The sequence below is a fragment of the Mobula hypostoma genome, chromosome 12 (assembly GCF_963921235.1).
Source record: "Mobula hypostoma chromosome 12, sMobHyp1.1, whole genome shotgun sequence".
In the NCBI taxonomy this organism is placed as follows: domain Eukaryota; kingdom Metazoa; phylum Chordata; class Chondrichthyes; order Myliobatiformes; family Myliobatidae; genus Mobula; species Mobula hypostoma.
The window spans coordinates 101,942,873-101,970,419 of record NC_086108.1 but is presented as its reverse complement, the minus strand read 5'-3'; the positions used below and the strand labels follow the sequence as shown (position 1 = coordinate 101,970,419).

The 27,547-nt window shown below is 41.9% G+C and overlaps 1 long non-coding RNA gene across 1 annotated transcript; it reads right to left on the bottom strand.

The window, feature by feature from the left end:
* Positions 1 to 3,760: 3,760 nt before the first annotated feature.
* LOC134355040 (uncharacterized) lies at positions 3,761 to 6,225 on the bottom strand. The gene is made up of 3 exons (XR_010019953.1): positions 6,183 to 6,225; positions 5,973 to 6,081; positions 3,761 to 4,051 (listed from the first exon to the last, which is right to left on the bottom strand). It is a non-coding gene; the product is annotated as an uncharacterized LOC134355040 (long non-coding RNA).
* Positions 6,226 to 27,547: the final 21,322 nt, after the last annotated feature.

The following is a 27,547-nucleotide window of genomic DNA, read 5'->3' as shown; positions in this document are numbered from 1 at the left end:
TAGGGGTAATCGAGCACAATTTTTAGGAGTAATTCAGGACCCCGCCACAATTGTGCTGTAGGTCTTCTATGTTCCTATGTTACTTTCATCTTTGGTTTACTATCCATTCCAGGAATTATTTTTGTGATCCTTCATTCGATGCCTTTTACCTCATTTATACTTCTTTATGTAGCGATACCTGACATGCACATTTGGCCTGATTGACACCCTAGTCAGGATGGCATGCAAAGACTTTCACTGTATCTCAGTACCTTTCACTGTATAATCAGTATCTCAGATAAACCAATTATCCTACATAATTGTAATAAACAACTGAAATCTTGTTGTAATAAAGCCAAAATATCGTGTGCTTTCTGAACAGCTTGCTTCATTTGCATATTATCTTTTGTGATTACTTATAAGAACCCAGGTCTCTCTGAGTATCAACATATCTCCCTCTCTCACCATTTAAAGATACCTCTTCTCCCTGTTCCCGGCAACCAAAATAGATGATGTCATATTTTTCCAGCCTATTTTTCATCTATTTTTCCACACCCATGCAACTAATCTATCTACATTTTACTAAAGCCTCTTGCATTTCTCCAGAATCTACATGTTTAATCATCTCTTCATTATTCACAGACTTGGATATGTTACATTTTATATGAAATAGATGTTCCAAATCAGTGATATAGATGCAGCCCTAGCACTGATTGATATAATACCACAGCAGTGGACTCGTCTCAGCCTTCATTTATTCCCATTCTTCATTTTCAGTCTTTTAACCAATCCCAAATCCTTAGTAGCATCTTACATGCACTCTAACTTATCCTTCATGGTGACTATTTAGAGTTTCAGAATGTAGACATCTTTTGTGTCACCATATCCATTGACAGGTTCCTCTTAATCCAAGTAAACCTCAAAAAACAGATTGATTAACTATTGGCTTTGTTCTGTGGGGACCATTCTGTATTCCACTTAGTTTTGGGAGATAACAAACAGGGCACTTATTATTTCTATAGCTGCCTCTTTTTTAACATCGGGATGCAGGTTATCAGTCCTATGAATCTCTCTAATTTTTTTAGTCAGTGCCATTTCCTTTCAATTCCCTCTTCAATCCCAACTTTTTGTTCTTTATTGTTTCTGGAAGTTTTCTTTGTCCTCTTCCATAAGGGCAACACAAAATATCAGTTTAATTTCTCTGCATTTCCTTATTTCTCAATATATCACGTATCGAAATCTATAAAGTAGCAACTGTCTCTTTTGTGTTTATATCCCTGCACAAGCACCTAAAATCTGTTTTCATGTATCTCCCCAGACTATTCTTACATTCCACTTTTCCTTTCCTCCCATTTCTTGGCTCCCTGCTGAAATCAAAAGTCCAGATAGAATCAGAATTAGGTTCAATTGTCACTGACATATGTTGTGAAGACTGTGTAACGTTAGTTCCTGTACACAAGTGTAAAGGAGAACAAAACAATTTACTCTAGAACTGATGCAGCACAAAAAAGACATGAAAGATAAGGAACACAATAATAATAATAAATAATAAATAGAAATACATAAAAGAGTTTATACACATACTAGATTGATTGTATGACACTAGGTTGTACATAAGGTGACTGACAGGAAATAATAAAGTAGTGGCGGAGTTTGTGAGTGGAGGTGTTGATCAGCCTTACTGTTTGGGGAGAAATAACTGTTTTTGAGTCTGGTAGTCCTGGTGTGGATGTTACATAGCCTCCTGCCTGATGGAAGAAAGTAAAACAGTCCAAGAATAGGATGGGTATGATCCTTCATGATGTCACTGGCCCTTTTCAGGAACTTGTCTGTATACGTGTCCTGGATGGTGGGTAGGGTGGCACTGGTGATGTGTTCAAGTTTTGACAAGTTGTGTTCATCTTGACCTTTAGACTGGAAAAGATCAGTTTACAGTATATCCCAATTCCTAAGAAGGGAAATGTAAAGGAATGTTCAAATTACTGAACAATTTCACTAGTTTCACATGCTATCAAGGTAATGCTAAAGATCATGCAAACAAGACTCCAGCAATATATGGAACGAGAACTGCCAAACGTTCAAGTTGGTTTTAGAAGAGGCAGAGTCACCAGAGATCAAATTGCTAACCTAGGCTAGATAACAGAGAAATTGAGGGAATTCCAGAAAAATATTCATCTATGTTTTATTGACTGCTCTAAAGCCTTTGACAGTGTGGATCATAATAAACTATGGCAAATCCTTAAAGAAATGGGGATGCATGGACATCTGATCTGCCTTATGAGAAACGTGTACGTAGATCAAGAAGCAACAGTTAGAACTGACCACGAAACAACAAATTGGTTCAAGATTGGGAAAGGAGTTTAATAAGGCTGCATTCTGTCATCTTATTTAATCTAAATGCTGAACACATCATGAGGAACACTGGTCTAGAGGATTCAAATGTTGGTATCAAAATGCTGGATGAAATACTAACAACCTCAGATATGCAGATGATACTACTCTAATGGCTGAAAGTGAGGAGGATCTGAGGAAGCTTCTAATCAAAGTGAAAGAAGAAAGTGCAAAAAGCTGGCTTGTTGCTCAATATTAAAATAATCAAGATTATGTTGACCAGCCCTATTAACTCCAGTGTAATAAATGGAAAGAAGTGGAAGCAGTGATGGATATTGTCTACCTTGTTTCTAAGATTTCAGTATCTCTGCAAGGGCCCCAGCAATTTCTACACTAGCCTCCCACAGGGTCAAAGGGAACACCTTGTCAGGCCTTGGGAATTTATCCACCCTAATTTTCCTGAAGACAGCCAACACTGCCTTCTCTGAAATCTGTATGGGTCCATGAGCTCATAGCCTCTTTGCCTTATTTCTGTAGACTCTGTATCCATCACCCGAGTAAATGCAGGTGGGAAAAATCCATTTAAGGTCTCCCTCATCTCTTTCAGCTCCATGTGTAGGTTATCACTCTGATCTTCCAGAGGATCAAATTGGTCCCTTGCTATCCTTTTGTTATAACTGTATCTATAAAAGACCTTAGGATTCTCCTTCATCTTTTGGCATTCCTGATTTCCTTCTTCAGTGTTCTCTGGCATTTCTTGTAGTCCTCAAGTCTCTCATTTGTTTCTACTTGCCTATAACCTGCTCAGCACCTCCTTCTTTTTCTTTTCAAGTGCCTTAATATCTCTGAAAACCAAGATTCCCTAAACATGTTATCTCTGCCTTTCATTCTGAAATGATCATACAAACTCTGTACTCTCAAAATTTCATTTTTGAAGGCCTCCTACTTACCAAGTACAGTTTTGCCAGAAAATAAGCTGTACCCAATCCTCACTTGCCAGGTTCTTCCTGATACCATCAAAATTCTGTAACTTAGAATCTCAATCCAAGGACCAGAGCTATCCATTTCCATAATTACCTTGAAACTAATAGCATTATGATCACTAAATGCTAAGTGCTCCCAGATGCAAACTTCTGTCAGATTGCCCTGTCTGATTCCTTAACAGGACATCTAGTATTGCACTCTCTCTAGTTGGGACTTCTGTGTACTGATTAAGGAAAATTTCCTGAACACATTTGACAGACTTTGGTAGCTAATGTCACTGATTTCTCTCAAGAATCCCCACCCTAATCCATGGGATTTCAGATCATACTCCAGGCCATACCTGGTGTAAAACTGAGAGACAGTACCTCAGTGTAATGTTGTGAGGTCCCACCAAGACAGAACCCCAACGTTGGACTCCATACGGAATACAGAGTGAAGGGAAAATTGACAGATTTGGCTTTTTGAATTCAGCAGTAAATCCCCAGACATTAGGTATGTTTACAAGGGCCACCAATTTCTTCAGTCATGATAAATGAGAATAAACAACCTTGCCAATTAGTTGAGAAAACATCTGCTGGTCGCTCTACTTACACTTGGTAATCCCTGTAGGTACATTATTGAAGATGTTGATGGTTGATTTTTCTCTGGGAAAAATCTACATTCCTTATTTGGTAATCCTGTACTTTGATCAATGGTACATGTTGAACAGGATCTGCCTTTGCACTCAGCAATTGTTCCTTTTATGCTGAGTGAACATCTGAAAGTCATAATAATACTAAGCATACAAGTGTATGTGTTTACATATTTCTGTAGATTTGACAATTTCTTCAGAAAATAAAAGAGATAGCCAGTTTATAAGTCTCCTCATTTCCAGCCTATTCTTCCATTGGAACTCCCAGCCCACTCTGAAACCCTCCAAACATTTGACACCTTTTTACTAGCTGGGATGAAATTTGCCCCATTGTTTACAGTTGTTGCTACTAATCATTCCTGTCCATGATTTCTGAAAACCACAATCAAGCCATTCAACTTAATGTCTTCATCTTTTCAACAAATCTACATTAGCAGGCTGCACATACACTAAACCGAGGACATGACTGTCTTTTCAGTCTGTTTGTCTGAATAAGAGAACCCATGGCATAGCTGAGAAGAAAAGCAGGGGCATTCTCTTTAATGACCTGATGACCTTCTGTGCTTTATACAACATAACTTAAAACAGATGAAAACATCATTATCAAATTGCTGTTTGTGAGAGAAGATTTGTGCAACATTGGCTGCTAAATTCCTTACATTACAACAGTGTATGCAAAAATGTATACTATGGGTTGTAAAGCAGTTTCGGACATTCTAAGATTGGGCAAGTTAAAACTTGGAATAGTAATCCAGGCCCTTTGGACCAACCTTTTCACCTTTTCTAAGATCAATCTAATCCTTCTCTCCTACTTAGCCTTCCATTTTCCTTTCATCTATGTGCCTATCTAAGAGACTCCTAAATAGAAACATAGAAAACCTACAGTGCTATACAGGCCCTTCGGCTGTGCCGAACATGTCTTTACTTTAGAAATTACCCAGGGTTACCCATAGCCCTCTATTTTTCTAAGCTCCATGTACTTATCCAGGAGTCTCTTAAATGTATCTGCCTCCACCACCCGTGGCAGCGTGTACCATGCACTGACAGCTCTGTGTAAAAAACCTATCTCTGACATATCCCCTATACCTTCCTCCAATCACGGTAAAATTATGCCCACTTATAATAGTCAATTTCACACTGAAAATAAAAAGCTCTGGCTGTCCACTCTATCGATGCCTCTTATTTTCTTACACACCTCTATCAAGTCACCTCCCATTCTCCTTTCCTCATAAGACATGTTCTCTAATCCAGGCAGTATCCTGGTAAATCATTTCATCCTCTCTAAAGCTTCCACATCCTTCCTCTAATGACGTGATCAAAACTGAACACAATGCTCCAAGTGTGGTCTAACTGAAGCTTTATAGAGCTGCAATATTACCTCATAGGTCTTGAACCCAGGCCCCCAACTAACAAAGGTCAACATACCATACACCTTCTTAACCACCTATCAATTTGAGCACCAACCTTGAGTGATCTGTGGGTTTGGACCTGAAGATCCCTCTGTTCTTCTACACTGCTAAAAATCCTCCTACTAACTTTGTACCGTGCCATCAAGTTCGACTTTCGAAAGCCCATCACTGTACTTTTTGATATAGAACTCCATCTGGTACTTCTCAGTCCATCTCTCTATCCCGTCAACATTCTTTTGTGATCTACAACACACTTTCGCATTATCCACAACATCACCAACCTTCATGTCATCTGCAAACTTACTGACCCACCTTTCCACTTCCTCATCCAAGCCATTTATAAAAATCACAAAGAGCGGGGATTCCAGAACAGATCACTGCAGAACATCAGTGGTCACCGACCTCCAGGCAGAATGCATTCTATCACCTACCATCCCCTGCCTTCTGTGGGCTAGCCAATTCTGATTCCATGCAGCCAAGTTTCCCTGTATCCGATGCTTCTTTGCTTGCATGTCTGTCCTTAAAAACTGGCATTTCTACAGGAAGTTGCTATGGATTTGCAAGTTTTTTTCCTTTTTATGTACCATAACTTGAGAAGAGATATCCCCATGACCAAATACAAGTTAGATTTGACGTACCTTGTTGCTTCAGAGGTTCCATTGTTGGAGTTGTAAAATGGAATCAAGTCATTGTGTTCATTAAACACACCCCAGCGGAAATGGGCCCATTCATGAACAAATACTCTCCCTATAAAAACACAATTTTTAAAAATAAGTTAGTCAGTGCTTTGACATTTTGTGAGTTGGAAACAGTAATACACTGCCAATTTCAATTTCGACATAACTTACTTGTAAAGGCAAGATGTTTTTGGTATGATAAAAAGTTCTTTCTCTGCCATCATAAAAATAAATAGGCAGTTACTTTGCCCAAAAGTTGAATCATCAAATGTGAGCTGTATTCATAAGATAAGAGAGCTTCAGCGGGAACTGATCAAGCATCCACAATTTGCCCATCAAACTATGGATATTTCAAGCACGGATTGTTTGATAATATAAATTTGAAATATCTTTTGATGGGCACTTTCACCATTCTTGCTGGCAAATTTCTCTCAAGCACTCGGAATCCTGTGCTGGTGACATTTTCAAATGGATGCTTAAATCAATTGAAAATCCTCTCATTTCCATGTAATTCTGCAGAGAAATATGGTTTTAATTGAGAACTTGCCACAGCTAATGACAGCAACAACTTTGGTTATTCATTTAGCCAGCAAGCATCCACACCAGGTTGTCAGTACCCACATCCTGTTATACTGCTGCAAGCAGGTTTTTCATTGTACCTGTTACTGTACTAATACAGATACAATAAACTTGACGGAACTTGACTTGACTGAAGGGAAATTAAAAGCTATATACTCCTCCCCTACTCCCACCTTCTTATTTTGACTTCTTATCTTTTTTCTCCAGTCCTGAAGAAGGATATCGGCCCGAAACATCAACTGTTTACTTTTTTCCACAGATGCTCCCTGGCCTGCTGAGTTCCCCCAGCATTTCGTATATGTTGCTTTGATATCCTGCATCTGAAGATTTTCTCATGTTTGTAATACTACTACTACTACTACTAATAAGGCTACCCCAAAGAAGTTTAAATCTGCCCTTCAATGAGAGCTCAGTGATACTGTCTCTCACTGCACCCCCTCTATGATCTGTGCGGCCCTCTAACTCTGACCATTTGCTCACCCAGACCTGCTAACGCAGCCACATATCCTCACTGGGAATTTGTCCTATCAGATTCTCACTTCTCCAGCCTTTTATCTCTTTCACCAATCAACTTCCCAGCTTTTTACTTTGCCCCCTTCACCACTCCTGGTTTCACCTATCACCTATCACCTTGTACTTCTTCCTCCCCTCCTCCCACCTTCTAACTCTGACTTCTCCTCTCCCTTTCCAGTCCTGATGAAGGGCCGCGGCTCAAAACGCCAACTGCTTACTCTTTCCATTGATGCTGCCTGGCCTGCTGAACCCCTCCAAGATCTTGTGTGTGTTGCTGCCAATAGCAGGTTGCAAGTGTGAAGGATTTAAAGTAATTAAAGTTAATAAATGAAAATGTTCATATATTACTCATTGGCTCATGGCCCATAACTACTCCTACGACATTTTACTAAAAGATTAAACACAAGAGATTCTGCAGATGCTGGAAATACGGAATAACGCACACAAAATGCTGGAGGAAATCAGCAGGCCAGGAAGTATCTATGGAAATGAATAAACAGTTGACGTTTCAGACCGAGACCTTTCTTCATAACTCAATCATATTGTCATAGTGAAAGAGATATTGGCAAGTCTCTACAGGTGGAAAATCCCTCGTGCCTGACCAGGTGTGTACTGTTTCATTGTGGGAAGCAAGATAAAAATTACTGAGGCACTGGCAGAGATCAGCGAAGGAGGTGAAGGGCTGACGTTAGCGATGTATGAACCACTTCAAAGCATGGATAGAATACGTAATCAAAGTCTTTTTCCATGTGTAGAGAAGTCTAAAACTTGAGGGTATAAGTTTGATTTATTGAGGACCTGAAGGACAGGTCCTCAAGGTCTGGTGGGTGTATGGAACAAGCAGCCAGAGGAGGTTGTGGAGGCAAGTAAAATTACACAGTTTAAAAGACATTTGAACAGGTTCATGGATTGGAAAGGTTAAGAGGGATACAGTATAGGCTAAATGCTTAGACTAATTTGTCATGTTGGGCCAAAGGACCTGTTGCTGTGCTATATTATTCTATAAAAAAACTTTAAAAAAATCATGTGCTGTGCTGGATATCTTTGTTATTCACAAATATGGTGTCCATTTCTAGACCTCATAAAGCTTGGTGTGACAATCAAGCCTGACTTTCAGTTGGGATTGTCAATGGGCTTCAGCAATCATATCATTAATTGATGGAAGATACCTCAGGCACCTGTTCTTATGTCCTTGGGTAATTCAGTTTTCAAAGTACATGCTAATCAATGCAGGCTTATTTAAATTATTTTACCTTTTGGATCATAAACTGAGGTCATTTTATCATTTAGCATGAAGTTCGGGGTGAAGTGAATGTACTGCCCCTTCTCACCACATCCACCATACTGCAGGGTGTACAGGCGGCCTTAAGCATCTGGGGGCCCGCTTCAAGAGTTAATATGGTGCCCTACCCCTGCTTCCCAAAAAAAATAAAGAAAAAAAGCAAATATTTAAGTTGGTTTGCATCAATAATGGTATAATTTCGGACTTAAACGTTGATGCATTATAAGCACTTTCAGCATAATGGACAGACAGCTCAACATAATCCAAACAATTCTCTTAATTAAAAACTGAGACAGTGACATATTTTGTTTTGGAGTGAGAAGCCTCATCCTTTTCAGCAACTAGTCTGCATTGAATGGCACTATGTGTTAGGTATCAGCTGACATAAGAACAGCTTAAACAATTTCCCGCTAATTAAATTAATAACAAAAGCAATGTCATATTCAATGAAAATTCACACTTTATTTATTCAATGAACAGTGTCTGAAAGTTAACTACTGGAAGTTTACAACAAACTGCGTCTCGCGCTCTTTCAGCACCACGGACAGGTCACATAAGGCCTGGAGAGCAAACAGGAGGAGCGTGAGAGAGAGAAGGGACGCAAGCCGGAGAGAGAAATGATGACTTGTGGAAATGCCACCTAATCGCCTGTACACATTTTGAGTGAAATACGTGTTTTATCTTATTATTTTAATTATAAACTTTATTTCTGCTAAAAATGCGTTGAGACTTCCCACTAGAACTTCACCACCCTCCTGTGCTTGAGTGCTGAGAATGAGCTCATCTTTGTCCCGCGATCTTGTTATTTCATGCTCATTTGATATCTCAGCAAGAGCTGACAGATGCTCCAGGAGCATGGTTGTCCTCAGGTGCATTTTGATGAGGTTTAGCCTCGAAAAACTTCTCTCTCCTCTCGCTACAGTCACAGGCACTGTCAGCATGAGTCTTAGAGCAATGGTGAGGTTAGGATACAGTTCAACCAGATTGTTGCTGTAAATGTAGCTCAGAATCTGCAGGCCAGTGTTTTCTTTTGCAGGCACGGCACTGACAGCAGCCGACAGCCCGCGCAAAAGGTCCTCAGCATCCACATCACCAAGTGTCCTCTCCATGTTTACGCAGCTGTCTTTCAGTGTGCGGCTTTGGGTGGCTTTTTTCATTTCCTCTCTTTCGTAAATGAAGCCAAACAGACTGTAAAGTGATTCCATCAGCTTGAAGCACTCACTAATGCCTGTGTTAGCAGAGTCCACCAGAGGAAGGAAAACTTTTCTATTGTACCATTCCTCAAGTGCCACTGTCAGGGAAGGATCTGCACTTTGGGACTCGTACTGGAACTGAAGTTTTGGTTTTCTGATTCGTGCAGTAGGAAAGACCATTGGCATCCCTATCTCTTCAACTATGTCTCTGGCATCTGTTTGGGCAGATGAAAGGCTGTTCTCTCTGTATTCCTTGAGAAATTTCAGAACGTATTCCACCTCGCACTGTAGCACATCGATTCCCACTTGTGGGCTCTGGAGTAGCTTGTTGACACGATTCACCTCATGTAAAACGTTGTACCAGATGATCACAGTCAGCACGAATTTCCATGACATGATCTCCTGTTCTAGACCTCTGGCTGCAGATGTGGTTTCACTGTCACCTTTCTGTGTGGCATGCTCAATCAGTGACAGGAGCACATTGCCAACATCGGGAAGCTGGTAACGCAGGGCTTTCACACTTTCCACGCAGCACTCCCATCGCGTGTTGGATATGGCCTTGAGGGTCATCTGTGGCACGTTCTCCTTGAAAAGCTCCCATCTCTGTGTCGATGAGCTGAACAGTGTGTATAGACGTTGCAGCACCCCAAAGAAGCTCACAGACTCCACTGTTGATTTTGCAGCATTGACAATGACTAGGTTTAGGCTGTGGCTGGCACATGGCATGATCAGTGCTTTTTTGTTAATATCTAGCACCCTCTTCTGCACCCTGCTATTTTTCCCCTGCATATTGCTCCCGTTATCATATGCCTGCCCCCTGCATTTTGATATATCTAATCCTAATTTCTCCATATGTGTTAAGAAAACGTCGGTTAGGCCTGCACCTGTTGTGTCAAGCACTGTTAGGAAACGGACAAAATGCTCACTAACAGTAGCTCCGACATTTACTTGGCATGTGACAATGCGCAGTGTCACAGGGAGCTGCTCTAACTGTGCAGCATCAGTGGTGCAGTCCATTATCACCGAGTAGTAACGTGTTTGTTTTACTCTCTGTTATCGCCTCTAGTGTCTTGTCTCCAATAAGTGTGATTAACTCATTTTGTATGGTTTTCGCCATGTAGTGGTCAGCAATCTCTTTTTTCTCTGCTTGTCTGACATGTTCACTCATCACTTGGTCGAACTCCGCAAGCAGCTCCACCAGACCTAGAAAGTTCCCATTATTTGGTTCATGTAGGGTGGAATTGTGGCCACGGAAAGCGAGGTTTCATTCTGCAAGGTGACAGACTATGGCAATGACCCTCTTCATGATATCATTCCAGTGTTTTTTTTCCAGCATTTGCATTTCTTGGTACGTGCTGTCAATGGCACTGTGCGTTCTTAAGCGCGTTTCCGGCTCGTACCAGCTATCCATGTTGGCACAGCGCACATTTGACTTCTCATGATCCTGGAGTGTGAGAGTGAGTTGCTCCCACACTCTGAAACCTCCGCAAGTGAGACTGTGATTTCGCTTTCCAAATAGGGTAGAGCAGAAAGATTGAATCAGATGATTCTGAGTACACTAACCATGACCTACGAATGGTTTCTCCATTTTTCATCTTCACAAGATATCTGTCCGTGGTAAAACGACGGCATGATTGGCTCTGTGGAAAGTTAATGTCCTCTAGCCGAACGGGACCTCTCCTAACAATGTCGGTAAGTTGGTCACTGGTAATATGCGTTGGCCAACGTGCCGGATCGGTCTCTGTGAATGCTAGTGGGGCTTTCTCTCCGTCTGGTGTGCTGGTGGCGGCATCTCCCTCACCTGTCTCAGTTGTAGGACTGTCATCATGCTGTGGTGCTTGTTCATCAAACAAAGTTTGGTCATCATTATCACCATCTGTTTGAGTAGAATTGTTCCTCTCATTTTCATTGCTCTGATTATCAACATCTCCTGTACCACTTACACTGTCACTTGGCACTGTAGCCCCATGCTGTGACGATGGTGCAGCAGCAACTGCAGTCGGCGGACCTTTTACAGATGCTGGACCAAAGAAAGATGTAACTTTTGGGAGACTATTTAGACGTTTTGTTTTGTTGTCTAATATTTTTGGTTTTTCAGCACCACTAGGATAGGAGCGTTTCATTTTCCTCTCATTGAAAAGTAGCCTTCTTTGCTAGGAGCAATGTTTACAAGAGAAGTAAATATTTTAATGTATTTTCTCAGATGTCAGTCAGCGAGCACCCACTGGTGGTTTGGCTGGCAATAGCAGGAGAATATTGTGGCGTCTGGGAGCTGTGCATTAAATTTTTGCATATCAATCGGGGGCCCCTGGAAGGGCGGGGCCCGTTTCAGTTGAAACGGGTAAAACATAAGGCTGCCTATGGCAGGGTGTCCAGGGCATCTCCATATTTAAGGTACGGCTCAGCAATGATCACATTCGCCTATGAAAAAGAAATTGCATGTTTCCATATAATAATCCCTGCACATGAAAAGCAATGAATGGCAACATAAAAACTGTACATATGCCAAGTTCAAGACCTTAGTACCAGAGTGCCTACAGTTTCAGAATAGCTTATTTTCTCCTCTTTCCCTTTATCTCTGATTTGCTCTTCTTTACCACCCTCATCCATCTCCACCTCTTAATATTTCTGGATCCTTAACAGGTTCCAATATAGTGATAGACACATTTCTTCTCCTTCACTGCACTTGAGGGCCTTCAGCTTATTTACCCATGCTTTCTCATGCTAGGTGGTCCTGTGCCTAGCATCATTTCATGTACATACATTCAATCTATGTGTGTAAGCTGTCTTATTATATATTTATATTTATTTTATTCTTTATCTTATTGCTTTTCTTGCTCTGCTTCAGATCTGATGTTACAATTATTTCATTTTCATTTAGACCATAAGACCATAAGACATAGGAGCAGAATTAGGCCATTTGGCCCATCGAGTCTGCTCTGCCATTCAATCATGGCTGATCCTTTTCCTTCTCCTCTTCAACCCCATTTCCCAGCATTCTCCCATAACCTTTGATGCCATGTCGAATCAATAACCTATTAATCAATCTCTGCCTTAAGTACACCCAGTGACCTGGCCTTCACAGATGCACTTGGCAACAAATTCCACAAATTCACTACCCTCTGGCTAAAGAAATTTCTCTGCATCTCTGTTTTGAATGGATGCCTCTCTATCCTGAGGCTGTGCCATCTTGTCCTAGACTCCCCAGCCATGGGAAACATCCTTTCTACATCTACTCTGTCTAGGCCTTTCAACATTCAAAAGGTTTCAATGAGATTCCCCCCTCATCCTTCTAAATTCCAGTGAGTACAGATCCAAAGCCATCAAACATTCCTTGTATGATAACCTTTTCATTCCTGGAACCATTCTTGTGAACCTCCTCTGGACCATCTCCAATGCCAGAACATCTTTTCTGAGATGAGGGGCCCAAAACTGTTCACAATACTCAAGGTGAGGCCTCACCAGTGTCTTATAAAGCCTCAGCATCACATCCCTGCTCTTGTATTCTAGACCTCTTGAAATGAATGTTTACACTTGTGTAGTGGAAGTAACGTTACTTGGCCTGAAACATCGACTGTTTACTTTTTTGATAGATGCTGCCTGGCCTGCTGAGTTCCTCCAGCATTCTGGGTGTGTTACTTAATCAACTTTGAATCTTTCAGAGTCCTTCTCCTAGTTGCCAGATGTCAAAACGCTCCCGATCCTTTTGCAGTGTTCTATTAGAGGACTAACTCTTTGTCATGGTCCGGTCCATGAAGTTTGGGTTTCAGTTCACAGTCCGGTCCGTGGACTCCAGACTCCGGGTCTTCCAGCTGTCCTTTGTTTCAGTTGGGCTTAATCATAGGGACCTGATGCTAGTTTTGGGGCTGGGAATATAAGTGGCCCTGGGTTCGAGTATGGGTGCTGGTTTGTCTTGTTAGTATTCTGTCCTTGCCTCTGTGGGATAAGTCAGGCCGCTTTTGCCATTACCCTGTGGTTGGATCTGTCCCTTCCTGTCCTTACTTCTGTTGGGTAAGCCAGGCTGTCTTTGCCGTTACCCTGAGGCTGGACTGTTCCCTTCTCTTCCCCTTCCTTCTGAAGCCTTGCCTGTTTTGCTGTCAATTTCTACCGCTGCAGCGAGACCAGAGTCTTGCTGTGTCAAGATAAGAAACTGTCTATCATTGTTTGGAACTGTCTCTTTGTGCCCTTACCTTTGCTAGGTAGGTTCGGCTGTTCGCTGCTACCTTGAGTTGGGAACTGTCTCTGTGTCCTTGCCTTCGCTAGGTAGTTCAGGCTGTTTGCTGCTATCTTGTGTTGGGAACCATCTCATCATGTTCAGCATTCTGTGTTTGAGTCCCGGCTGAACGTCCTGTTCCCAAGGAGGGGTCCCGGCTCTGTGTTTGAGTCCCAGCCCTACGTCCGGGTCCCAGCTCTGTGTTCTGTGTATGAGTCCCAGCCCTACGTCCTGTTCCCAAGGAGGGGTCCCAGCTCTGTGTTCCACATTCCTGTCTCTCAAGTCCAAGATGAGACTGAGTTCCAGGGTCGGAGCCCGAATCAAGACCCAGGTTCTGGGTCCTTATCCAGTCTCTGGCTCGGAGTCCAAGCCCAGGCTCCTAGTTCCCTGTTCCTTGTCCTGGTCCCACTTTCCTAGCCAAAGTCCGAGCCCAAGACTGTGTTCCTGTCCCAGCTCCTAGTCTGTGTCCTGTCCCGTCCCTGAGCCTAGACCAGTCTAGTTTCTAGTACCTCAGTGTCTATGCCTTGCATTTGGGTCCGCTCCCATCGCCCACCTTATGACACTCTTACTAATCATTCCAAGATTTTGAATGGAACAAGAGATTACCATGATATTGTAATCACAGAAATGTGGTTTAGTGATAGGCAGGACTGAAAGCTCAACGCTCCTGGGTATAGATATTTGAAGCATTACAGAAGTTGCAAAAAAGGAGTGGCTGTTCGCTGCTGATTTTAATAAGCATAATGGCATTTCCCAGGCAGAAAATTCTGCAGGCAGGGATAGGTGAATGATGCTGTATGGGTAGAAATTAGGAATAAGAAAGGAGCACTCACTCTGACCGTGGTAAATGAGAAACAAGAAGCCTCCTGATTGTCAGTGGGAATTAGAAGAACAGATACGCAGGCAGGTCACGGAAGGGTGGAAAAGGAATAGGGTTGCTGTAATAATAGATTTTAATTTTATCAATATTGGTTCTGATTGTCTTGGCACAAGGGGATTACATGGGGAGAAATTCATAAAATTCAAGAAGGTTTTCTGAAGCAAAATATGTCAGTGTGTGATCTTATTTTAGGGAATGAGAATGGATAAATGATTGATGTATCAGCAGCAATTCTGGGAAGTGATCATAGCTCTGTAAGCTTTCAGGAAGTCAAAGAAAATGTAGGTTCTCATGTTAGTGCTTTAAAACCATGGTCTCAACCTTTTTCTGCTTGTGGCCCACTTGCGACTTTCATTTACATCTGTGGCCCCTATCCTCCATAGTCTCAGTTAGTTGTTAAAGTCTCTTTTGGTCAACTGTAATAATTATTGTAATGTACAGACAATATTTATGTTTTAAGAGGTTATAGGTATTATATGTAAAATATAATGTTACAGGTGTATATGACAAATAAAACAATTCTTTCAAAACTCTGAATAGGATACTTTACTTTGAATGTAGATAATATGCTTCCAACTAGTGATGAAGAAGCGCTTAATAAGGAGGAGAAGATGGCGGCGCGACGGCAGCGCGCGCGGACTCTCCGGTGAATGATGTCTGTTATCTGTCAAGTAGGGGACCCTGCACAATTCTGATTTGATGGAGACAGATGTGAGAGTATGGAGGAACATCTGGAAAACTTCTGAAATGCCCGCTTCACTGCTGCTGCTATTGTGTGATAACCGGAATCTCCAGGCAAGAGACACCAAATCCTCGGCTTTGCTTGTTTCAGCGGCCGGGGCGAGGTTGAAGGCGCTCGGCAGAGGATGGCGCTCGGGAGGTTGTATCGGAGGGGCTGGTCGGAAGCTCGAAGTTTTTGGACGGACGGACTCAGTGTCGCCTGTGGTCAGCTGCTTCCAAGGCATCGGCAAGTTGACGGTGCCTGGAGGTTTATGGCAGGGAGTTTCTTCCTTTTGCCGCCTGCTATCGGGGACTCGGGAGTCGATCGACTCGGGGACTTTGAGACTATTTTTACCGTGCCCATGGTTTGTTCCTCATCAAATTATGGTATTGCTTTGCACTGCTGTAACTATATGTTATAATTATGTGGTTCTGTCAGTGTTAGTCTTTGGTTTGTCCTGTTTTCTGTGATATCACTCCGGAGAAACATTGTATCATTTCTTAATGCATCTATGCATTTGTAAATGACAATAAAAGAGGACTGAGTGTTCTCATAATCTAATATTGTTACTTTGCGTATATAGTGAGATCCTTACTGATGCAAGCCAGTGAACGTTTGGATAACTGGCTGCAACTAGGTTAAAGATAATCGAAAATCACCTCTTTTCACAACATCAAGACTATTACAAGCTTTGATTGTAGTAGAAGTGTTTAACTAAATCCAATTAAAAACAACTCTGCTTTCTCCCAGAGCTGCGGAAACTTATTTTGAATATCACAACTTATCCAGAAATTTCGTGTTTGAATTTTGCTTGAGCTGTTATATCACTCTGCAGCTCAATAAGACATTCTTGTAATGTGATGTCAACATCATTCACATTCACCCCAAATGGATCCACCACCCAATCTGGAATATGCATCTCCAGCAGGTCTCTGAACTGAATTTCCATATCAATGTCCAGTTGTTCCAAACGATCGAGATATATAATCAGATCGTCATCTTGCAATTCTATTTTAAGAATGGCCAGTGAAGGAAGTTTGCGTAAACTAGTGACTTCCAATATTGCTGATGAAAAGTCTGAATTATCCAAGGAAGCATTAATAGCCTCTTTGGATGATTGAGATTCCTTGTAGCTGCTTTGATAATTTCAGTTTTTCAAATATATCTAACAGGAAAAATATGTCATATTTAGCAGTGACAATTTTTTTCTCCAGCTGCTTATCACTTAGAAATGCTACAAAACTATCAGGGAAAGTGAGTTGAACTTTCTTTTCAAATAAGATAAGCTTCAGGACTTTAACGGAACCCTAGTGGTAGATAGTGATCCAGTGGCAGACTTCATGCATTCTTGCCTCTCTGCAGTTTAGCAGTTTTTGGCAGATGACACCGCTGCAGTAACTGCGGCCTTCATGCCATGTTTTATAAGTATCTTAACATGCGTGAGCCAGTGGAAGGCAAACAGAACCAGCCTCCTGCTGCATACGTGCTGACTGGCCTCGCTGCAGACAGCCCGTCCAATCTGCTATTTGTGATGTGGGAATGGAGATTGGGTGTCATCTATTTAGAGCCAGATGACATAGGAGAAATTCTAAGTGAAAATTTCTCATCGGTATTCACCAAGGAGAAGAATGTGGAAGATGGAGAGTTAACAGTTACTCTGATATTCTGAAGCGTGTTTGTATCAGGAAGAAGGAAGTGCTAGACATATTGCAGCAAAATAGGTGGTGGAAATCCCCCAGGGCTTAAGTGATTCTACCCCAGGATCTCCGTGGGAACAAGGGAAGGAAGTGCTGAGCCTCCGACAGAGAATTTGTGCTTTTGTTAGCCAAGACTGAGGTGTCAGAAGACTGGAGAATAGCAAATGCAATCTTTGTGTTCAAAGAGGGCAGTAGGGATAGACTTGGAAACTACAGACTTGTGAGTTGTTAAAGAAGACTGAGGAACTGGACTTATGTTCATTTGGAAAGACAAGGACTGATTAGGCAAAGTCAGCATGACTTTGTGCAAGGGAGATCAGGTCTCACAAAACTGATTGAATTTTTAAGGAGGTAATTTGGAAAATTGATGAGTTCAAAGAACAGACCTTGATTATGTGGTCTTTAGTTTATGTGTTTTATTTTACAAGGTTCTGCATACTAGGCTGGTCCAGAGGGTAAGGCAATTTAATCTGAGGTGTATTGATAAATTGGATCCAAAGTTAGCTGTGTGAGAGTTGCAATAAATTCATACTTTTTCTGACTGGAAATTTGTTATAAGTGGCGTACCACAGAGATTTGTGCTGGGACTTTAGTTATTTGTAATAGATAAAAATAACTTGAATGAGAATATAGAAGGTGCGATCAGTAAGTTTGCAGATGACGCAAGCGCGGAGCTGATTCAATGGGTCAAATGCCTTAATTCCTCTCCTATGTCTAATATGTTATGGACATAACACATTGTGTTATTAGACTTTGGGGTTAACATATGAGGAACATTTGGCAGCTTTGCACCTGTACTGACTGGAACTTAGAAGAATGCGGGGGACCTCATTGAAACCTACCAAAAGTTGAAAGGACTAGATAGGGTGGATGTGGAGAGGATATTTCTTATGATGGGGAGTTTGCAGAACTAGGGGGATCAGCCTCAAAACTGAGCGGTGACCCTTTAGAGCAGAGGTAAGGAGGAATTTCTTTAGCCAGAGAAAAGTAAATCTGTGAAATGCTCTGCCACAGACTGCGGTGAAGGCCAAGTCCGTGTGTATATTTAAGGTGGAAGTTGATCGTTTCCTGATCAGTCAGGGTATCAAAGGATATGACAAGAAGGCAGGTGTACGGGGTTGAGTGGGATCCGGGATCAGCCCTGATGGAATGGCAGAGCACACTCAATCGGCTGAATGGCCTAATTCTGCTCCTATGTTTTATACTCTTATAAAAATTGCTGGAGTCATTTTTGGAGAGGAAACTTGTTTAAGGATACAATGGGACATAAGTTTAAAAGTAAATTGAGAAGTAGTAGCCAGATATAAGATCAAAATCTAGTTGGACATGCAAAGTAACTGGCAGGATCTTAGGAGTATTGATGTACAGAGAGACTCTGGCATGCAAGTCCATAACTTTCTGAAAGTGATAACGTTTGTATGTAAGGCAGCAATCCTGCTACTCTTGGCATTCTTGCCTTTGCAGGCTGAGGATTTGAGCATAAGATTTGGGACTTGAACCACACTTCTGTACAGTTCTGGTGTCACACTACAGGAAGAATGTGGCAGCTACAAAGAGAGCACCAAAGAGATTCACCAAGATGTTAGGAAAATAGAAACATAGAAATCTTACAGCAGAATACAGGCCCTTCGGCCCACAATACTGTGCCGAATATGTACTAACTTCAGAAAGTGCAGAGGGTCACCGATAGTCCTCTATTTTTCTAAGCTCCACGTACCGATCCAGGAGTCTCTTAAAAGACCTTATCGTATCCGCCTTCACCACTGTCGCCGGCAGCCCATTCCATGCACTCACCACTCTCTGCGTTTACAAAAAAAACTTACCCCTGACATCCCCTCTGTACCTACTTCCAAGCACCTTAAACTATGCACTCTCGTGCTAGCCACTTCAGCCCTGGCAAAAGCCTCTGACTATCCAGACGATCAATGCCTCTCATCATGTTACCTGGCATAGAAGTCTGTAGTTATAAGGATAGATTGGGCAGACTAAGTTTATCTTCAGTTGAACAGAAGGCTGAGGGTGACCTTACAGGCGTTTATAGAATTACAAGAGCCATACATAGGATAGAAAGCAATTTTTTTCCCCGGATGAGTCTAGAGCTAGAAGGCGCAGACTCAAAGTGAGAGGGGAAATTTTTAAAGATCTGTAGTGAATATTTTGACTTGGCTGCAAGAAGAGGTAGTGGAGGCAATTACAATTCTATGCTTAAAAGGTGTTTGGACATGTGCTTGGAAAGGAAACACATAAAATGATATTTTAGATTATGAGAACACTCAGTTCTCTTTTATTGTCATTTACAAATGCATACATGCATTGAGAAATGATACAATGTTTCTCCAGAGTGATATCACAGAAAACAGGACAAACCAAAGACTAACACTGACAGAACCACATAATTATAACATATAGTTACAGCAGTGCAAAGCAATACCATAATTTGATGAAGAACAAATCATGGGCATGGTAAAAATAGTCTCAAAGTCCCCGAGTCGATCAACCCCGAGTCCCCAATAGCAGACGGCAAAAGGGAGAAACTCCCTGCCATAAACCTCAGGGCACCGTCAACTTGCCGATGCCTTGGAAGCAGCCGACCACAGCCGACACTGAGTCCATCCGTCCGAAAACCTCGAGCTTCCGACCAGCCGCTCTGATACAGCCTCCTGAGCGCCATCCTCTGCCGAGTGCCTTCGACCTCGCCCCGGCCGCTGAAACACGCAAAGCCGAGGATTCGGTGCCTTTTGCTCCGGAGATTCCTGTTATCACACAGTAGCAGCGGCAGCGAAGCGGGCATTTCAGAAGTTTTCCAGATGTTCCTCCGTACTCTCACATCTGTCTCCATCAAATCAGAATTGTGCACGGTCCCCTACTTGACAGATAACAGATATCATCACCGAAGTGGCCGCGCGCGCCACCCTCGCACCGTCATCTTCTCCCCCCTCCTGGGATATTGCAGCTCAGGTTGGCATAGATGGGCATTGTTCTCAGCACAGACATGGTAAGCTGAAATGGTTTGTTTCTGTGTTATCTGACTATGACTAAGATCTTCCTTTTAAGTATCTAATACTCCACAATTCAAAAAGATCTCTGATACGGTATGTCAACAACATTATTGGAATTAAGGCTACTTCTCTAGTGATATCTATATGCCAAGTACCTCTTTTACCACAAAATGCACAAATTTTTGAATCCTGCATAGACACAGTTGTCGAAACTGATTAACTCCCAGATCTCTCCCAGCAATACTCATTGACAGTACCTCTGTCATCTGCAACTTGCCCACCCTCATTTGCAGACTCCCACTTTTGTGGAGCTCTTTACACACTCCACAAAAAGTCATCAGCTACTCACAATTCCATCTCTTAATCTTAACAAACAATAGGCAGACCACAACATACCTGCCAAATTCCAGAATAGCCTCATGTCATCAAAGAGCAAGAACCCAATTACAGTTCCAGAATCCTTCAGCTCATGTATCAACGCAAACACGAAGAAATCTGCAGATGCTGGAATTTCAAGCAACACACAATATATGCTGGTGAACACAGCAGGCCACGCAGCACCTATAGAAAGAGGTACAGTCGACGTTTTGGGCCGAGACCCTTCGTCAGGACTAACTGAAAGAAGAGATAGTAAGAGATTTGGAAGTGGAAGGGGGAGGGGGAGATCCGAAATGATAGAAGAAGACAGGAGGGGGAGGGATGGAGCTAAGAACTAGAAAGTTGATTGGCAAAAGGGATATGAGGCTGAAGAAGGGAGAGGATCATGGGATGGGAGGCTTAGGGAGAAAGAAAAGGGGAGGGGGGAAGCCCAGAGGATGGACAAGGAGTATAGTGAGAGGTACAGAGGGAGAAAAAGGAGGGAGAGGGAAATTTAAAAAAAATTAACAATATTAATGATAAATAAATAACGGATAGGGTATGAAGGGGAGGTGGAGCATTAACGGAAGTTAGAGAAGTCAATGTTCATGCCATCAGGTCGGAGGCTATCCAGATGGAACTATCTCTTCTTTCAGTTAGTCCTGACGAAGGGTCTCGGCCCGAAACGTCGACTGTACCTCTTCCTATAGATGCTGCCTGGCCTGCTGCGTTCACCAGCATTTTTTGTGTATGTAGCTCATGTATCAATACTTTTATGCTTTATGCATCAGGCTTCCAGATAGATAAGAGAAAAACATCAAATATGAAAACAAAGGAATGTATAACAATTGGGTGAATAATTCAAGGGAAAAAAATCTGTCTCCAATGCACCAGCAAAAATTCTTGAATTCAATTTACTCCTCACAGCAGTTATCTAAATGTGACTCATAGAGTCATATAACATAAAAATAGTTCTTTTGGCTCACTGAGTCTGCACTGAACGTCAAGCAGTGGCGGCGCCAGAGATTTTTTTCTTGCTGGTGCTACCGTGGGGCTGAATTATTCAGTGATGGCGCTGAGGGATGTGCTGTATGGTAATATGTATTCGCAAGGCCAGACGCGTGGTGTTAAAAAGTCAGTTTCAGGCATTATGTGCCTACTATAAATGTTGATTCACAAGCAACAGCAATTGATAGATCTAATATAGAAGTGAACTGTGACAGTGTCAACGGCATCGGAGACAACCCGGGCTACACAGAGCATAAACAAACAAACCAACAGAGCATCCCACCCACAGCGTACAACGTGAATCACGCACCGATCCCGCAATCAGCGTCAAATGCGTGCTTTTCAACTGAAAAACACAACACTAACCCACAATGAAACGTCGACTGCACCTCTTCCTAGAGATGTTGCCTGGCCTGCTGCGTTCACCAGCAACTTTGATGTGTGTGCTTGAATTTCCAGCATCTGCAGAATTCCTGTTGTTTACTAACCCACAATGTCCACTGCTTTTCACACTACATAGACAGACAATGCCAAAAGATACACCATTATTAAAGTCAAATAAGGCAAACAACAGATGCAAGGCTTTACCAGGAGTTGGACAAATCGTACTCTGACCATGCAATACCTCAATTAATTTGGCTATTGAATTTAAAACAAAAATCAACAGAATCACTGCTTGGAAGTCTAAGCAAAACCAGTAGGCTTAATAGCAGTAAATGTAATAGTTTAGGATTTGCAGGAAACATAAGGACTATGGGGTATCCACCACAAAATAATAATAATAATCAGCATTAGCCTTGGCCCAAATTTAAATAAAATCAACTGCACTCACCATTGATGTTTTGAGAGAAGCACAATCCATCTGTTGTGATTGGTGGCAAAAGCATCAATAATTTTCTGGGTGTCAAGTGTCCTGGTCCTCCGGCTGTTTATGGCCAACAGGGCCAAGTTGCTGTTCTGACCATCACTGCTGCTGTTCCTTAGGTAGTTTTTGAGGCGTCTGAGGCAAGAGAAACTCCGTTCACATGAGGCAGATGTAACAGGCAGATTCAGAGGTATGCAGATTAGTTTGTATAAATCTATAAATGCATCGCGGTAGAGTCTCATTAGCGCTTGAAATTCCACTGTCATTCACTGTCTGTCCCTGCTTTTGTTTTGTTTCCAGCAGACGCCGAACCTGATGTAGCTCTGCAGTCAGGTTCACTTCAGTCACTCCATAGTATTGGCCAAAGACAATTCTTGTCTAGGAAGAACTTATGTTTGGGACTCAATGCTGAGACTCCAGTCAGAACACTCCTCGTCTCAACTGATGACCGTCTTTTCATTTCAGTCAGAAGTCTGTCTATAACTGGATAGAAACAGTGCTTGTGAAGGTCATCAGAGGATGTGACAGGTGTGCGTTCAGTTTGCGCCTCAACAAAGAAATCATGTATGCGGCGAGGTGGCTGGGCCTGTCTCCTTTCATGTGGTCTGCTCTGTATACCGGCCTTGACGCACAGGTCCCTAGCTCTTGTCTGAATTTCACTCCATGATTCCTCTCCCTGTTTTGCTGAGAGTACATCGATAACAGACTGAGCCAAGTCCACAGCGGATGAAAGCTCCAAACTGGGAGATTGTAGCTGGTCTGATATGAACTTGGTGATTCAGAATAAATCCTCAAACAGAGTGAGAAGTAAAGCAAACTGCTCGTCAATCAGTCCATTTACAGCTCTGGCCTCAGTTTTCCTCTGTGAATTTGGTTGACCCATAATATCCTGTAGTGTAGCTAGAATGACAGGGAGTGATTTCCTTATAGCCTACAAAGCTGTATACTGCCATGCCCAGTGTGTATCTGACAATTTCTTCAACTCCACGGGCTGTGCAATTGATTCCAGTTCTCTCTGTTTCTTCATGAAAAGATCATGGGCAACAGAGTCTGAAAAGAAGTTGTAAAGCAGCTGCACAGTTTCAAAAAACTCATCCCCTTGTTGTACATTGCTCACAACATCCACTAAAACAAGGTTAAGTCTGTGAGCATGGCAGTGTATATATAATGCCTGCAGGACCTCTTTTCTGAACCTCTCTTGTACCCCGTTATTGCACCCGGGCATCACTGCCACCCGTCATAACACTGACCTATACACGCATTCTTATCAATAACACTGGGCGAGTGTCTGTTCAATGCTTTTAAGAAGCAACTCTGCGTCCAACCTTTCTGCTGGAGTGAAGTGCAGGAATTCTTCAAGCACTGTTTTGTTATTCAAATACTGCACCGCCACTGATATTTTCTCCTTCTTACTCAAGTCTTTACTTTCATCCACCATGATGGCAAAATGTCCAGCCTCTTTGATTTCTGCACTTATTTGGCATCTGACCATATCTGCCATAATAGCCATAATTTCATTTTGGACATCATGATGGGTGTTTTTTGCATTTCCAGGATTGTCCTCTTTTTTTTTAGCTAGTCTTATCAAACTTCCCAATTACACTGAGCAACTCAGCAAAGTTTTCCCTATTGCCAGATCCATCATCCTCCTGGTGTCCTCGCTGAGCAATGCCTTGGCACGCAGTATAGCTTAGAGACTCAACCACTGCTCTCATATACTCGCGATTTTCTTGGACATTCTTTGAATGTCCTTTATCAAGCATATTTCCCAATCTTGAACCATCTTGTTTTCTAAATCTCAATTCGGCCCATGCCTCCATAGCAAACTTAGGAGCAGCACTTACATGGTGGGTTTTGAAAGCTGTTGTAGTTTTCCACCAGTTGCGGTGACCGGTGACAGTGAAGGTAGACTCAGAATGGAACCCATGTTCTCCACACAGGAAATGCCTGCATGCAAAGCAGAATGTAGCATTTTTCGTGATTGAATATTCCAGCCAGGAGTACAGGTCAAACCAGCCACGAATAAAACTCCTTTGCTGATTGCCAAACTGTTGCGAAGGGTACTTTTTCAATGCTGGCTGATAGGGTCCTTCCCCAGGCTGTTGGCTAACATCGCTAACAGTATTCCCACTCGCACTAAGAACAGCTTCATCCATGTTCTCTTCTGAATCCTGCACCATTTCTTGTTCTTCTATTTCACCCTCACACTCCTTCAATGAACTGCTGTCGTCCTCATCCCCACTTACTTCTTTCTGCATGCCACTTTCAATTAAGACAGGCTCAGGCTGAGGCACCACTGATTCCTCTGGATGTGGTCGTTTTCTGACTAAAAATCAATCCATTTTTCACGCCGGCCAACATAATGCACATGCTCGGCCCACGCTCACTTGTAAAAGCACAATCCGTTAGTTTCACAAGACCATTGATCTGCATCTGGATCTATACTATCAATCTCTCGCATGAGTAAGAGTAAGTGAAATCACTACCTTAAGTGATCTTAGATCAGCTTAACTGATCTGAGGACAGCAACAGCAAGACATTGACAACGAATGAATAAGCAGAGGTGTAGAGTGGATCTGACAGAGTTTATAACTTTATTGCTGTGTGGGTGCTATGGTAATTGGGGGTGCTGTTTCACTAGATCAACTGGAGAAACAAGCTGTATTCAAACTATACAGAGAAAGCAAAGCAGCTGCAATTTGCATGTGAAATTTCAGGTAATTTCTTGATTGTGCTACAGTGGTGCTATTGTAATTTCTGCTGGGTCTATAGCACCAGTTAGCACCACCTTAGCGCTGCCCCTGACATCAAGCAATCATTTGCACTATTTTTTACATCAGTGGGGCATTTCTGTGACTCTATAACATACTATTAACTGGAGCAGAGATTATATTTATCAGAGCATCTTTGGAAATTGTTTTGCCAGGTCTTTCCATGGAATGTCTCTTGCTCCACCACTGAAACTCACAAGTGTGAACAGAAATGTTTAAAAGAAGTTCCAGTGTTGGAAAGTCACTCAGAACAGTTTTAGTCTCTCATCACTCTGTTCTTACCTTCTCATATGACTGAGTAGTTGGTCTCTGAAGCAGACTTGAATTCAATGGCCAGACAGCAGGCAGCAGAATTTTTACATCTGAGAAGTAAAGTTGATGTTTTGTAGCTTTGTAGAGGTAGAACGAGGCTTCAGTCATCATTTCCTGCAAAGTAAATTCAGGATTGAAAGTAAATGCATTTTAATCACCCAGGGAGGGGAAAAAGGAACATAAATATATCTTTAATTCTCACCAAATTGTAAACTCCAAGAAGAGAAACCTGATGCAAATAGCATACAATGAACAAAACAGTGTAACAAAATTAATCACCTCACCTGAATGTTTTCAATCAGTTTGGGATTATATTGGAGACTAGGATTTCTAGCAAAAACAATATTTCTATATCCATTATTGACCAATGTAACCTTGGAACATTTGATAACACAAACACTCAAGAGACAGTAGAATAGCGATCCCTGGGTGAGAGTCATTCTTTCACGGAGGACTGCTCAACCAACTTCCTGCAATGCAAGTAATAGATCTGCAGGTAACACCCACTTCTCAAGGTGACTTGAAATGGATTAGAGGAGGAGATGGATCTGGCAAAATTATACAATTTGGACAGTAGTTCTAACATTTTCAAATGCTCATAGTTTGCAAGTAACTAAGACAATAATATGTTGCCCTGGAAAGTGAAATGAAATAACCAGATAACCATGGAAGAAAGAACAACCAAAAATTTCAACCCCATATCTCTGCAACTTAGATGTTATGAAGTGCTGAATTGGTTTTCGTATAACATTAACAGTGTGTATCCAATAGTGATTGAGTATATCAACTGCAGTATTAATTTGGGAGTTAATGCACTCTTTTCTTGGGCAGTCCCTTAGAAGAAGTATGCAGGGAGAAATAATTCAAAGTCAAAGTAAGTTTATTATCAAAGTACACATTTGTTACCATATATCACCTTAACATTCATTTTCTTGCAGACATTTACAGGAAGATAAAGAAAAAACAATACAATTTATGAAAAAAAACTAAAGACTGACAAACTACCAATCTACAAAAGGCGGCAAATTGTGCAAATGAAAACAGTAAATAATACTGAGAACTTGAGTATTAGAACCTTTGAAAGTGATTCTGTAGGTTGTGAAATCAGTTTGGAGCTTTGGTGAGTGAAGTTATCCACGCAGATTCAGGAAGCTTTATGGTTGAACGGTAGTAACTGTTCCTAAGCCTGGCTGTGTGAGATCTAAGGTTCCTACCAGTTGGTGGTAATGAAAAGAGATCATAGTCTGGAAGGTAGGAGTCTTTAATGTTGGTGGGTGCACGCAGAAAATGGTGTATGATGGTGGATATATCATAATGTCAAATAGTATATCAGAGTAGCATAGAAACTGTCAGCTGTGAGATCGTTCAGTATTTAAAATAAAAAAAGCTCACAAAATAAATCAGATCCTTTTGGAATTTATAAGGAAATTCCAACTAGCACTTACTTTCCTGTTTTTATACTTGTATTCCAGTTTTCATAGAGAACATATCAAACTTCTGAGAAATTTTGGGAGACATATCAAATCTTTCAGAAATTCTGCGAAACAGTTCATTGGAAATGAGGAAGTTAGTTAAACAAATACCAGCAAAAACAATACAAGTCAAACAATCTGATAGGCTTCAATATCCTGATGCCTGGAAGAAGATAAAACCAGTGAAAAATGCGACCAAAGGCAACAGCTTCCAGACGGTTCACAAAATGTTTTCCTTCACTTCTTTTACATCTCTATTTTTCATTCAAACGAGGTTCTGGTGTTTTGTTGTCTCTGAAGGGTGCCACGAGGCTTCGAGCAAAATGTGTGGCCTTCAGGCCAAGAAGCTTGGAGAAGGGGTGCAAGCCTATGATTGGCTCCACTTCTCAGCCATCTCACTGAATAAAGTACTGAGGAAGATTGAAATCATCGAGGTGAGTGCTGAAGGCAAGTGGTGTTATAGCCAATAGACAATAGGTGCAGGAGCAGGCCATTCTGCTCTTTGAGCCAGCACCACCATTCACTGTGATCATGGCTGATCATCCACAATCAGTAACCCGTTCCTGCCTTCTCCCCATATCCCTTGACTCCGCTATCATTAAGAGCGCTATTTAACTCATTCTTGAAAGCATCCGGAGAATTGGCTTCCACTGCCTTCTGAGGCAGAGTGTTCC